Below are 15,642 nucleotides of genomic sequence, written 5' to 3'. Positions count from 1 at the left end.
ATAGTTTCTATTAAAAAGAGTATTCATAGTATCAAATGTTGGATTGAAATGTGTCTCTCACGCTTAGTAACAAGAAGGTATGGAACCCTCTAGCAAGCTTAGTTTTCAGCAGGTGGTAGGGTAGTAAATTCCAGTCAACTGCAATTGAGATATAAATGGTAAGTGTGGAAAAAGTGGATAGCAAATACCAGCATCTCCTGGAGATGTTTGGACGGACAGGGAAGAAGTTAAGAAAGGAACAGGAAAGGGTGTTAACAGAAGGCTTTGAAAATCATCAGTGGGAGAGAAGATTTACAAAAAGAAATCAAGATCACAGGTGTGCTAAGACTTGTATTCTGCTATATGCTTTAAAAAAAAAATTAAATCCCATCTGTTCCCTTTAAGAATAACCAGGGCAAACTACTCATTGCGAGATCCACTGAATCTCAAAGCCACCCTGTGGAGACTTCTACCATCATCCCAGCCCCCAAAGGGCATTCAAATAACTGGGAGCAAGTAGAAGGTTTTTAAAACGGTGTGATTAATGTATATACCACAGTACCTAGAACATCGCCCAAGTTTAGGTAGTTCAGATCAGCACCGAGTGTACACAGCTGATGATTAGAAAGTCAGATTTTAATTAGAATCCTCATGGATTCGTGAAAATTCTTAATTATTGTTGCTGTTTTATCCTTAACTAAATTTTGCTCTATTCAAGCAAAGTAGAGCCTAAGTCTCCCCGTGGAATGCATGTAACCCATGCAATTCATTATAAAGCAGTTTCTCACTGAGAGCTTAGAAGTGTCAGAATTTATGAACATCCAAGCCCATTTGATTTGATTTTGTCTCTGGAGCATGTTTGCTAATGCACAAATATTATTCATTAATGTGCTAAGGGGTGTTCACTAAAGCTGAGCTGTGGAATTACCTTGACTTTAGCAGAAAAGTCATCACTCTTCTCAGGCAAAGAATGCTGATGAGGAAAAGTCTTCCAAAGAACTGTGATGGTATAGAACAGCCCAATAAATAAAACACACTATCCCGCTTTTGTTAATATGCATGAGAAAAGAATTAAATCTATATATTTCCCACCAATCTGTTTAGGAGCTTTTATCTCTAAGGGAAATGGTGGAGACATTCAAAAACTTTTAAATTCCCGTTATTTGTTTCTGTCGTGAAGAAAAGATGAAATCTCGAGCCTAAACTCTCTGGCAGTATGAACACTAATTTCATCATACTGTTCAGTACTCAGGAAATAACCATTTCTTATTCTGTAAGAAGATACCATACATTTCTCATGGAAGAGAAGCCCCAAACTTGTGCTTTAGGGCTGGTGAAGCTGTTCCCTGTCATCTGGGACACAGACTCCTTTATTCCTGCTCTGACCCCCTCAGAATGCTGTCTCATGCCTGCTGGCTTAAAATAGTTGTTTGTGTTCCAACCATCGTTATCCACATTCCAAGTCAATTCCAGGAAGGAGAAAGAGGGGGAGATTAGACACATAACTTCTCTCTTTTTAATTTTTAGTTTATTAAAATACACATAGTAGGTAAACATGCTCACATCAGAAAATACAGCTTAATAAATTCACACAAAGGAAAGACACCTTGTAATGAACACCCAGATTAAGATATGGAATACTACCAACATTCTAGAATTCCCCCTCTTGCCCTTTCCTACCTTCATTCCCCCTGGATGGTAGCTATTATTCTGTATTTTAACAACATAAATTAATTTTGCCTGCTTTTGGAACTTTCATAAATGCAATCCTAGATTATGTTTCTTTATATTCACTTTTTTTCTCACTATTACATTTGTAAGATGTATCCATTGTTGGCTCTAGCAATAGTTTGTTTTTTCCTCACTGATATATAGCATTGTAAGAATTAAGTTTCAAGAAGTTTTATTGTTAACAAACAATGGGTAATTATTATAATGAGTGCTGTTAATAAACATTATGTATTTTTTAATGAACATATGCATGCCTTTTTCTGTTGAATATATTCTTAGGAGTGGGAAGGTCACTTTATAACGTGTCTATGATCTTTATGAGAGAATACTGCAGTTTCCAAAGATGCTGAACTAACAAATTACATCCCCTCCATCGGTGTGTGGGAATTTCAGTTTATCCACAGGCTCAACAACACTTCATTATGCCTGTCTCTGTGACGTTTAGCAATTCTGTTAGGTATTGCCCTCTACTGTTAATTTATATTTCTCTGATGTCGAAGGCTGTGCATTTTCATACACTTAAAAGTCATGTAAATATCTTCCATTGAAAAGTGTCTGTTAAAGTTTTTGCCAGTTTTTCTTTTGACAGTCTCTCCTTTCCCTATAGATGTTTAATTTTTTTTAAAGATTTTATTTATTTATTTGATAGATAGAGATCACAAGTAGGCTGAGAGGCAGGCAGAGAGAGAGAGAGAGGAGGAAGCAGGCTCCCTGCTGAGCAGAGAGCCTGATGTGGGGCTCGATCCCAGGACTCTGGGATCATGATCTGAGCTGAAGGCAGAGGCTTTAACCCACTGAGCCACCCAGGCGCCCCGTTTAATTTTTTTTTTTTTAAATTCACTGGATATGAATCCACTGTGACATATATATATATATATATAAAGTATCCATTGTCACTTTGGCTTACACTTTCATTGTCTCAATGTTGTCTTTTATGAACATAAGCTCTTAGTTTTAGTAAAGTTCACTTAATATTTCCAATATATGGGGCGCCCAGGTGGCTCAGTGGGTTCATGATCCCACGGTCCTGGGATCGAGCCCCACATCGGGCTCTCTGCTCAGCAGGTCTCATGCTTCTTCCCTTCCCTCTCTCTGTCTGCTTCTCTGCCTACTTGTGATCTGTCAAATAAATAAATAAAATCTTAAAAAAAATTTTTTCCAATATAGTTAGTATTCTTTGTGTGCCATTTAAGATATTTTTACTTCCCTCAGACACAGGATGGTATTACCCTGTTTCTATCTAAATAGCTCATTGTTTACCACTTATATTTAGAACTACAGTTCAGCTAGAACTGGTATTCCTTTTTTTTTTTTTTTAAATCTTTTTTAGGGAGGAGGGGCAGGAAGTGAAGGAGAAAGAATTTAAAGCAGGCTCCACACCCAGCACAGAGCCTGAAGCGGGCCTCGATCTCACAACCCTGAGATCATGACCTGAGCCAAAATCAAGAGTCAGAGCTTAACTGACTGAACCAACCCAGAAGCCCCAAACTAAAACTGATTTTCAAATATGGTGTGTGATAGGGGTAAGGATTTACATTTTTGTTTTTCCATAGGGGAATCCTTTGTTGAAAGATCATCCTCATCTTTATGAAATACAAGCTTCTAATGCAAGTGACTTTGTAATAAAACAAACAATCTTATCTATGTGGGTCTGGGTTAGTTCTCATCCCCCTCATTCTTTGGTCTACTGATTTTTTATGTTCTAATGCTATAACCTTAATTAATGTAGCTTTATGATACATTTTGACTTCTGGTAGCATACGTACTATAGCTTTGTTCCTTTTCAATTTTTTGTGGCTGTTTCCAGTTCTTTATATGATCACATATGTTTTAAATTAAGCTTGTCAATTTCCAAGAAAATGATGTAGGGATTTTGATTGACTGTATTGCATTTATAAATAAATCTGTGGAATATTGGCATCTTTACAATATTGAGACTTCCAACCTGTGACTTGGCACTTCCCTTCATGTTATTAAGGTTTACGTCAATTAATCTTAGTTGCATTTTTGGCTGCTTTTTTGTTGTTTTTATTGTTAATTTGTTTCAGCGTAAGTGGTACACACTTTTCACTGGAAAATTAATTGTTTCATCTATTTTGACATTATAAATGGTATTTAAAATTAAATTTCCTTTTTGTGACTGATATATAGCAATATAATTAATTCTCTATTTTAAGATTGTGTCTAGTGACATTGCAGTATTCCCAAACAATTTTATTTGGATTGCAATATGCATTATTATATCACTTATAAACAATTACAAATTTTATTTTGCATTCCAATTCTTTGTTTCACTTTCTATTTTTTTAATCTTTATTTACTGTATAGGCCTAAGATCTCAAATTCAAGGTGAAGAGACATGCTGGTAACAGGTGTTCTGGACTTTTTCTCCATTTCATAAAAGAGTTCTTGATAGCTCATCTTTAAGTTTGAAGTTTGCTGTGGATTTTTCATAAGTCCTGTTAAACAGATAAAGTAATTTTCTTTTTAATTTAACTTGATAAATATATTTATCATTATTTGGAATTTAAATTTTTCAAAGAATATTGTTTACTTACTAAGATGATCATGTGATTTTTTGCTTTAATCGTTTACTGGCATAAATCATACTGCTTACTTTTCTATTATTAAAACAAATCTAAAATTCTTCAAATTAAATTGTAGTTTCTGTATGTCTCCAACTTACCACTGGCTTTTTCTGTTCTTAAAATGTAACTTTTCAAGGGTCCCACAGACAGCTTACTGTGTTACTAGAACCCTCCCTTCTTTTTTTGTAGATCCTGAATTCCACTTTTTTCTCCTTCATAAGAATAAAGAGAAAACTATTCTATTTTAACAATTTTCCATTTAACTTCTTAGCTCATTTCTCTGCCAGCAGATACCACAGGGAAAAAACCCACCAAATGTCGGATTCATTCTTTTTCTTCCTTTCTCACCAGTGTTTCTGCTTCTCATTTTTTGGCTTCCATGACAGACATAATCTTTAATTTTTGACTTCAAAAAAATGCCACGAGATTGGCAAAAGAGCTGTTTCCCTTGCTTCTACCGGGGCTCTTATTTTTAACATCATCTCCAAGAAACATCAAAGGCCCCTGAAGAGAAAGTGACTGACAAAATATTGATTCACTTCTCTCTGCTTCTTCTCTCTCTGGGATCTTGATTTTTCTAGCTCTGGTGGCTTTGTCAACTCACGTATGCCTTCAAACTTTATTTACATATCTATTTTTTTTAAAAGATTATTTATTTATTTATTTGACAGAGAGAGAGAGAGAGATCACAAGTAGGCAGAGAGGCAGGAGGAAGCAGGCTCCCCGCTGAGCAGAGAGCCCCAGGCGGGGCTCGATCCCTTGACCCTGAGATCATGACCCGAGCTGAAGGTAGAGGCTTAACTCACTGAGCCACCCAGGCACCCCTACATAACTATTTAATTCTGTTTTTTTGCAACTGTTCCTGATGAGAAAATTGATCTGCTACTAAGTCTCCACTATAATCCAAAGACCTGGATACAGTGATTCCTTATTTACCCTCTAAACTTCTTAATCTACATCCCAAGGTTTTCCACCCCTTTTCACCATATCATCATCCTCTTTCCTAACAGCTCTTTTCTTTTTTAATAATTTTGCCCTTTTTTTGGGCAGACATAGCTTTTTTGTTAATATTTTTAAATTGAGATTAATTATACACAACCTAAAATTTCCCATTTTAACCAATTTTAAGTATATAGTTCTGTAGCACCTGAGGTACATTCACATTGTTGTACAGCCATCATGAACATCATCTCCAGAACTTTTTCACTTTCCTGAACTGATACTGTACCAATTAAACATTAATTTTGCAATCCTTTCTCCCAACTCTGGGAAACCACTGGTTTACTTTCTGACTCTATGAACTTTACTACTCTAGGTACTTACTTAAGTGGAATCAACAGTATCTGTTCTTTTGGGCTGACTTATTTCATTTAACATAATGTCTTCAAGATTTATCCATGTTGTAGTATGTGTCAGATGTTTCTTTCTAAGGTGGGATAATATTCCATTGCACGTCTCTTAATTTTTTTTAAGGATTTTATTTATTTATTTGACAGACAGAGATCACAAGTAGGCAGAGAGGCAGGCAGAGAGAGAGGAGGAAGCAAGCTCCCCATTGAGTGGGGATCCTGATGCAGGGCTCGATCCCAGGACCCTGGGATCATGACCTGAGCCAAAGGCAGAGAATTTAACCCACTGAGCCACCTAGGCGCCTCATGTCTCTTAATTTTTGACTAATAGTATATTATGTGAGAAACTAGGATATCCACTCAGTTCTCTTTTGGTTAGTTTCTCATGGAATAATATATTTTTCTATTCTCTCAATCTATGTGTGTCCTTTGATCTCAGTTGAGTTTCTTACAAACATTGTACGATTAACTCCTTTATTTTTATATTCATTTTGCCAATCTATGCATTTGGAGTGGGATTTTAATCCATTTATGTGTAGAGAAATTTGTGACAGGGAAGCATTTACTTTGTTAAATTTTTTTTTTTTTTAGTATCTTAGTACTTTTTTTTTTGCTTATTTCTTCCATTACTGCTTTTTTGTGTGTTTAGGTGATTTTTTTTTTTTTGTAGTGAGATGCTTTGATTAACTTCTCATTTCTTTTGTGTATATTCTATAGATATTTTCTTTGTGATTACCATAGTGATTACTTATCATATCCAAAATTATGACAATCTCTCATAAATTGATACCAAGTTAACTTCAAATGGATACAAAACTGTACTCTTACAACACAATCATGCCTACTTTATGTAACTATTTCACAAATTATGTTTTACAAATTGTGTAATCATTAAGATAAACTTATAATTATTTTTCTGCATTTACATTTTAAAACCTATACAAAATAAAAAGTGAGGCAAACAATCAAAATGTATAATAATAATAATAATGATAACATGAGTTTTCTGTTCGTACCTGCTGTCTGGCACTCAGTTCTTTTAAAAAAGTGGTAATTGATGTTTTCATTCTGAGAGACAGGCCACTTTACTTAACCAACCTCCACTTCAGAATCCAATACACTTCTATTATTGACCTCTCAACCTTTCTGATTACCTCACTATATAGATAAAAATCATTGTTCTTGGGGTTCTTGTCAAATTCTAATTACCTTCCAAACACTCCAACTATTTTCATTAGTCCAGTGCTTGAATATACTACAGATATAAAATTCTTCCTGTAATTATAACTGTCCTACCTGTGTCTACCCCAGTTGAAGTGTTAAGTGTAGATTTACTTATTTACATCTTCAATTTTTTTAGTCTATTGTACTTCTTAGGCTGTTTCTACTCTGTTCATTAGGATTTCTGAAATCATACCATAAACCACATATCACATGCTAGATACACAATAACTTATTACTTATCATTGGTTACCAATAAAAATATATTTTTGCATGCATAAACTTCCCTCATTAATTTTTCATGAGATGATATGAGGAAGACTGATTTAAAGAATCTGTTATACAATGGATATTGTTAATATAATACAAATTATAAGAGTAAGCTAAATTAATTACACTATGTCCAAAACCAATAAAACGACTAAATTCCTGACTTATTTTTATGTTCTTGCTATTAATCTCTTTCTAGCAGTGTACTCTGCCTCTTCATTTAAAGTTACAGCTTCAAGAATCCTAAATGAAGGAGCAACTGAGCATTTTGAATTAAGCATATAGGCAATTGTACATGCAGCTAGGCACTTTTGCTGTTGATAGGGTAAATGGCCAATCATGCTGATAATTGGATCCATGCAAGCACGATTAGGCAATTATGAATGCAATAGCTTGCACAATAGACTGTTTTAGACATCTAATTATGTTCACAAGTAATAGTATGCTATGCAAATTTACTCCCTTTCTGGAAATAAAAGTGAGCCTAGAAAAGAATATATTTTACTGAGCTTAGGGTCAATATTCTATTACAGTTGAGATTAAAATGCAGCAGGTATTTAGGCAACATTTGAATGTGAGGTGTGGCTTGATATACAGACAGATAGATGATGTAAAGATAGGTAGATAGATATAGATGCATGGATATATATTTTCCCTGCCCAAAGATATCAAAGTGCCAGAATTATAGTGAAGTGAGTGACTTTGGACTATGAATTCCATTTTTCTACTGCCTATTCCCATTGTGGACACATACACGCACAAACTCACACACACCACCAGCAGGCAGATACATCCTAGGCAGCATCTCAGTAGTCTCTGCAAAATAAACTTGACTTTTAAGATAGGATTTAAAATTCAAAGTAGAGTAATGAGAACTGAATAGCAGATTAATGAGTTTTCCAGAAGAATCTCATTTTTTTAAAAGAATCTGAATTATAATAAAAAAAAGAACAAAGAAGATGCAACTCATCTTTGGAGAATGGGACTTTTCACATTTCATAAAAAATGGAACACTTTAAGTCTAAATTGTTTTCTAAACATCCTATTGGTTTCGAATTTGTGAATTTTGAAGGCCAGAAAAATGCTTCGGTATTATTCTAATATTTTGCCACTGCCACTTAATAGATACGAGGCTTTAAGAAGCCATTTTCTTTCCTACTATTTCTTCATCTGTAAAATATGAATTATGCTAACTTTCAAAGAATTTTAGAGGGTTAGAAGCAACATATATAAATTCTAGCACAAAGCCTGAATATAATCATTACTTATTAAGTGGTGGTTATTATTCCTATTATTCTGTATTTTAAGTATTTTTTTCTTTTTCTTTATCTCTCCATTTCAATTTTCCACATAAGGGAAGAGTCTCTTCCAATTTATCTCTTCTCTGCTCCATCATCCCAAATGATGTCTCTCTCATACCATGTATTAGAAGGAAATAAAGAAATAACTCTGTGGCAGGTACATTTCTAAGATGGATTTTAATGATTTCCACCTTATGGTATTCACTCCCCAGTGTAATCCTTTCCTCCTCTTTAATGTAGGCAGGAACTAGCGACTGGGTCCAATGCATTGAATATGACAAAGTTATGAGATGTCACATTTTTAAAAGTTTTTATTTAAATTCCAGTTAGTTAACATGCAGTATAATAGTAATCTCAGTGCACAATTTAATAATTCAACAGAGATGTCACTTCTAGATGAGGGTACAATTCAATACAATTTGTTCATTTTGTCCTACTCTCCTCTTTCTTCTACCTTGCTCATTCTGATGAAATCAGTCACCATTTTTAGAGTTTCTATATGGAATATCCCAAAGAATAAGGAGCTGAGGGACTCTTTGGACTAATGTCTCATGAGAAACAGAGCCTTCAGCCAAATAAACTGTGAAGATTTAAACCCAGCCAATAGTCACTTGACTAGCTTGGAAGCGAACTCAGTCCCAGGTGAGCCTTAAGACGACTGTAGCCTCTGCTGATGCCTTGCTTAATTGATAGGAGACACAAATCCAGAGATCCTGAACCAGATTCCTGATGAAAAGAAACTGAGATAATAAATGGTATTAAGTTTTTGGGTAAACCAGTAAGTCTGGAATAATTTGTTACATAGCAATAGAAAACTCATGCAAACCTATCCACACACACTTTTCTTTCCCAAACAGTTCTATCTGAATGATCGTTCTCCAGGGTATTTAAAAATACATTAGTTTCTGTGGCTTAAGACATGTCTTCTTATTTACATTGCTTTATGTAAGAAGTCTTCTCCTTTTTTAAAATACAGTTATTTCCTCTATCTCCACATCCTAGAAAGAATAATTAGGCAGCCATTTTCTTCAGGCCAAAAAAAAAAAAAAATGCAATACTGAGGTGGAAATCTAAAATACTATATTTTAATAAATCAATTATATAATAAAGTAGTAAGAAAATAATCTTGAACATCTAATTTTTAAAAAAAGCAACCTGAGAAATACTAATAAGAATAAAATATTGCTCTATTCCCAAGGAAGTTAAAATCTAGTTTAAAAAAATAAGACCTACACAGATTTGAAGACTATTAATACACTAAGTTAATATTTAATAAATGGGTTGCATAGTCAGTAAGCTATCTGGAAATAAATAGAAGAAAGTAGCTTCCAGGGAGAGGCAGAACATGCTTTAGTCCTTTAAAATGATTAAAATTAGAAATTAGCCCAATTACCAGTCTCTACCAAGTCTAGTGCCTCCTCCTTGACATTTCATTTTATTATCAATTATCTACATTATCATGAATAGCATTAGTTTTACTTATAAATCTAGAAAATAGTACAAAAGGTTTAAATATTTACCACAGGGCTAGCGGCAATATTGAAATTAAAACCGATTATTGAGACTAGGGTCGAGGACTTTGGCTCAGGGAAGGATGAATTTTTCCTTAAAGATTTATTCACTTATTTGAGAGAGAGGGGGAGGAAGGAAAGGGCAGCGGGATAAGCAGACAGTCTCAAGCAGACTCTATGCAGATCATGGAACCTGCTGCCAGGTTCAATCCCATGACCCTGAGATCATGAACATAGCCACAACCAAGAGTCAGATGCTTAACTAACTGAGCCACCCAGGCATTCCAGAAAGGACAGTTGTATAGGATGTTTACAAATTGGAATGAGAGAGAATGATCTAAAGCGAGAACTAGGAATTGGAGTCAGATGCTCTACCCTAGAGAAGGGTAAACTGCCTTTGAATGGGAGGGGAATAACATCTGGGAATGGAGAAAATTGTTCCAAAAAGAAAAAATATAGACAACTATCTGTGAGAGGCTTCGTATTTGAGAAATATGGTATCTTTGACTCCGTTTTCTCTCTGCTGTGTAGAAGGATGAGATACATAGGTAGAAAGAAGTTAGGAACAGTGATGAAGAGATACTAGAGAAAACTGACCAAAGACAAAAAAAAAAAAAAATTTGGAAGGGGAGGTGAACCATAAGAGACTATGGACTCTGAAAAACAACCTGAGGGTTTTGAAGGGTCAGGGGTGGGAGGTTGGGGGAACAGGTGGTGGGTAATGGGGAGGGCACGTTTTGCATGGAGCACTGGGTGTTGTGCAAAAAGAATGAATACTGTTACGCTGAAAAAATAAATAAAATGGAAAAAAAAAAAAAAAAAAAAAGGCTGGACTATGGCCTGGAAGACACACACTGGATGGCGATCAGAAACATTCAGTGGTGCCAGTCCGCTTTTGTACAATCGCTACTATTGTTACTCAGCATCATTAATATTTTATTATCACTTGAAAAAGTGATCCTATTAATGCTTTTAATTTCTTGTTTCTATAGCTATATGTGACACTCAGGTCTTTTGTCTGGTCAAGTTTGCTGATCATTGGCCCAGAGAGAGCTCTGGAAAATCAAAGTCAGTGTATATTGGTCACTGAGCAACTTCTTTTATTTAAAGCTGTACCATTTAGATCATGTGAAATTAATTGGTTATTTTTATCCTCTGTGGCCTAAACATAAGGTGTTGTAGATACAGAAGTAATTAATTAGCAGGACCTAAAATACACGCTTTCTATGAAATCGTTAGAAGGTGATTTCTGTTTTAGCTTGGAGGTGAGTGGGTATAGTTATTATATATGCCTTATATAAGACAGGACTTTGTCAGTTATGAAAACATTTACTCACCTTTACTTTTTGTTTTTCAGCCTCTCTATAACATTCATATTATATTTTGTGATGCATCATTTTAAATGAAGAAAATTTTATTTCTTTAAAGGAAAGTAAATTTTTTTGCATACAACTGGTGATGAAAAACATGCTTGCTAACTAATATTAATTCTTTTTCCCACAAAACTTGTCTCAACATTCAAGTGAAGTCAGAGGCTATTCTTGTAGTGCAAGACAATATGTGCAGAAAAAACATCTTAGACCCTGAGTTATAAAGTGGAGATTTGAGGCTCAAATCTGACATTTACTAAAGTTTGGGTTTGGGGCAAGTGGTTTAAACTCTCTGAGTCATAATTCCCTTATTGTAAAACAAGGATAAGTCCCATTGTCCAGGAAGGTTGTGTAAAAAAAAATGATGTAATATTTTTGAAAGTGTGTGGTACAACATGAAGCACTCTAGGATACTATTCTTTTATTTGAGGATTCCTGCAAGAAAATTTCCATCTATAACTATATAAATTATTTTGTTTTCATACGTTTCCACTAGTCTGGAGACATTTGGTCTCAGATTATGTAAAAGTCAATGAAGACTGGTCAAGCTTAAAGTCATGCGAGGCATAATATTCTGATTTTTTATTATATTGGACTCCTTTTAAAAGTTTGGAGAAGATAGAAGAAGTTAAAAAATAATTCATTGATCTGTAGACTTACCACTTAAAGGCAATTATTTTTTAAATCTCCCTTTTTGCTATATTTTGAATTTTTCAGAAATAGATATATGGATAGGTAGAAGATAGATAATAGATTAGTGTGTATATATTAGTTTGTATTATAAACAAAGGAAACATTTGTCTGTCTTACTTTAGCCTTCATAGACATGAGTTCAAAAGGTTCCATTTTGTGGATTTATCACTATTGCCATTTAGTAGTATATTTCCAGTTTTTTATAATTATGTATGATGTACATAAATCTTTGCTATATTTAGCATTTTCTTAATCCCCATAGGACCATTTCCTTAGAATTGATTTCCTGGAAAGCTTTACTTATTATTAGTGTTCTTACTATTTAGTAAACTTTCTTCTTTGTAAGGGCTCAGACTGTATTTTTCACCTTTGAAATCCCCCCGGTTACTGAGCATACTATTTCAGACAAAGTCAACACCTAATATTTGTAGAGTAAATTGTTAGTCTCAAAAACTCATTCATTCTCTAAGCTGAAGATATTGGTGTCGTCCAATGGCTATGTAGAGAAATGGTGTCATGCGGTGCCTGTAACGCTTTGTCGTATGAGAGGGATCATTTCAAGGCTGGTTGGGCAAATGATAATGTAGGCAGAGCACATCCACAAATTAGATAAACAGATGGGCTTTTATTGCCGGAAATAATTTGTTCTTGGAAGGAACATCTAACACTAGTCACCGTCATATTCCGACAGCAGAATGACATTTGGAATTGGAGTCAGAACTGACTTGGCACATTTCTGAGGGATGGTATCTCTGAAGGAAATGGGTAGCAATTATTTATTAAATAGTAAACTTAGTAAATTATTTATCTCAGATCATATGGACTTATATTATTTATTCCTAAATATGTTATATTTTTATAAGCAATGAGTACTGGAATGCTCATTGATGTTAAAACTCTTCTTGGTTTATGGACAGTTCTGTTATTACTTCAAATAACTATAATCAGGAGCATCAGGAGTGAAACCCAAGGGCTGAAGCACAAATCTGATGTGACTTCTTAATATTTAAGAATAAAAACACGGGGGGTTAGGGGGATAGGAGGAAGAATAAATGAAACAAGATGGGATTGGGAGGGAGACAAACCATAAATGACTCTTAATCTCACAAAACAAACTGGGGGTTGCTGGGGGGAGGTGGGGTTGGGAGAGGGGGAGGGGGTTATGGACATTGGGGAGGGTATGTGCTATGGTGAGTGCTGTGAAGTGTGTAAACCTGGTGATTCACAGACCTGTACCCCTGGGGATAAAAATACATTATATGTTTATAAAAAAAAAAAAATTGGAAGGGGAGGCGAACCATAAGAGACTATGGACTCTGAAAAACAACCTGAGGGTTTTGAAGGGTTGGGGGTGGGAGGTTGGGGGAACAGGTGGTGGGTAATAGGGAGGGCACGTATTGCATGGAGCACTGGGTGTTGTGCAAAAACAATGAATACTGTTATGCTGAAAAAATAAAATAAAATGGAAAAAAAAAGAAAAAAATAAATAAATTAAAAAAAATTAAAAAATTAAAAAAAAAAGAATACAAAGAAAATGGTCTGCAATCCTCAAAAGTCCAGATAAGTGATGCAATGTTATTTATATTTGTATTATGAACAATTTGCTGTAAGGAACTACTTCTCATGTATTTCATAGTCTTCATTTGTATCTTCCAGAGCCAGTGCTAATGTCATGAACAGATTCTCAATAACTGCTAACTGCCTGATGGTTGGAAGGATGTATGGATGAATGGATGGATGGATGGATGGCAAGAACAATCATTTCCTCATGTCTAGTTTATTGTCAAACTGGTTACATGTTTTCTTTAGTGCCTGAGCTTCCTTGAATTCTGATTTCCTACTAATGAATAGATCATTCTTTAAATTACTTCTTTATTAACTCAGTAGCTATGTTTTGGATGTCTACCATGTGCTCGACAGTGCAAGTGGGCTCAACACAGCAATACCACAAAAGTTCAATTGCTGCTCTAAGATTATAATCTGATAGAGACATGGCATTGTTCCATTGAAGTCTTAGTGCTATCAAAGTATTTATCCTTTGCCCAAATCCCTAATTTGGAAAGAGAAGGGGGTGCAGAGTGAATGTGAGAGACAGAGAGAGGAAAGAGAACTAGAGAAAGAATAAAGAATTGAATAAAGAGTTCCAGCTGTGTGTTAGGCACTACTGAGAGATCTCAGAGTAGCAACAGTGAATAAATAAGGGCACAATTGCTAGCCTCACAGACGTCATCATTTAAAGGGCAAACCTTGGGGCACCTGGGTGGCTCAGTGGATTAAGCCGCTGCCTTCGGCTCAGGTCATGATCTCAGGGTCCTGGGATCGAGCCCCGCATCGGGCTCTCTGCTCTGCAGGGAGCCTGCTTCCTCCTCTCTCTCTGCGTGCCTCTCTGCCTACTTGTGATCTCTGTCAAATAAATAAATAAAATCTTTAAAAAAAAAATAAAGGCCAAACCTTATACTCTGGTTGAGCTAAAAGATTGGCTCAGCTAAGTCAGGCAAGGAAGGATGGATAGGAGTCAGATGTTCAAATGACTAGTCCAAATGGACTATTGATTGACATAATTGGAAATCAATCTTTTCCATGTCCTCAACAAAACCTAATTGACCCGAAATAAATCAACCCAAAGGAAAGTCAGTTGAACATTTGAGTCATAGTGAGTATCTACAATATGCCTGACATTTTCTCCACACTATCTTTTTAACATTTTCTGCAAGTGACTATACACTTTATTTTGCAGATGAAGAAGCTAAGTTAAGAAATAGGGAATTCTGGGGCACCTGGGTGGCTCAGTGGGTTAAAGCCTCTGCCTTCGGCTCAGGTCATGATCTCAGGGTCCTGGGATCGAGCCCCACATCAGGCTTTCTGCTTGTCAGGGAGCCTGCTTCCTCCTCTCTCTCTGCCTGCCTCTCTGCCTGCTTGTGATCTTTGTCTGTCAAATAAATAAATAAAAATAAAATCTTAAAAAAAAAGAAATAGGGAATTCTGGGGGCACCTGGGTGGCTCAGTGGATTAAATCCTCTGCCTTCGGCTCAGGTCATGGTCCCATGGTCCTGGGATCGAGCCCTACATTGGGCTCTCTGCTCAGCAGGGAGCCTACTTCCTCCTCTCTCTCTGCCTGCCTCTCTGCCTACTTGAGATCTCTGTCTGTCAAATAAATAAATAAAATCTTAAAAAAAAAAAAGAAATAGGGAATTTTGGCAAAATCACACTACAAGTATATGCTTTAGGAAGGATTCAAAAGGAGATTGCTAAGTTCTGGCCTTGAATGTTTGCATATATAATAAACCTTTTGAACCAAAAGGAAAAAGAAGTTGCTGAAATGTCCTCATTAGGATCTTGCAATTCAACATTCAATTACAAATACAAAATGGAATAAAATAAAGCAGTGAAAGTGAGAATTCAAGAGAAAGTATAAATACATTTATAGTTTTAAGAAAGCATTTATTGTTTCTTTTAATATAAATGCTCAACCTTATTTTTCTCAGCAAACTCTTCTCAGTTTCCTATTAAACGTCCCATTCTCCACATAACTCATTGCACGCCCTGTGCTTACTATAATTTATAGATGTCCATGGTTCCAGGAAGGGAATGACCTCTGTCAATACTGTATAAATAAGACATAAGGCTGA

The sequence above is a fragment of the Meles meles genome, chromosome 9 (genome assembly GCF_922984935.1).
Source record: "Meles meles chromosome 9, mMelMel3.1 paternal haplotype, whole genome shotgun sequence".
Classification (NCBI taxonomy): domain Eukaryota; kingdom Metazoa; phylum Chordata; class Mammalia; order Carnivora; family Mustelidae; genus Meles; species Meles meles.
The sequence above is the reverse complement of the archived record's forward strand: the minus strand, read 5'-3'. Positions refer to the sequence as shown.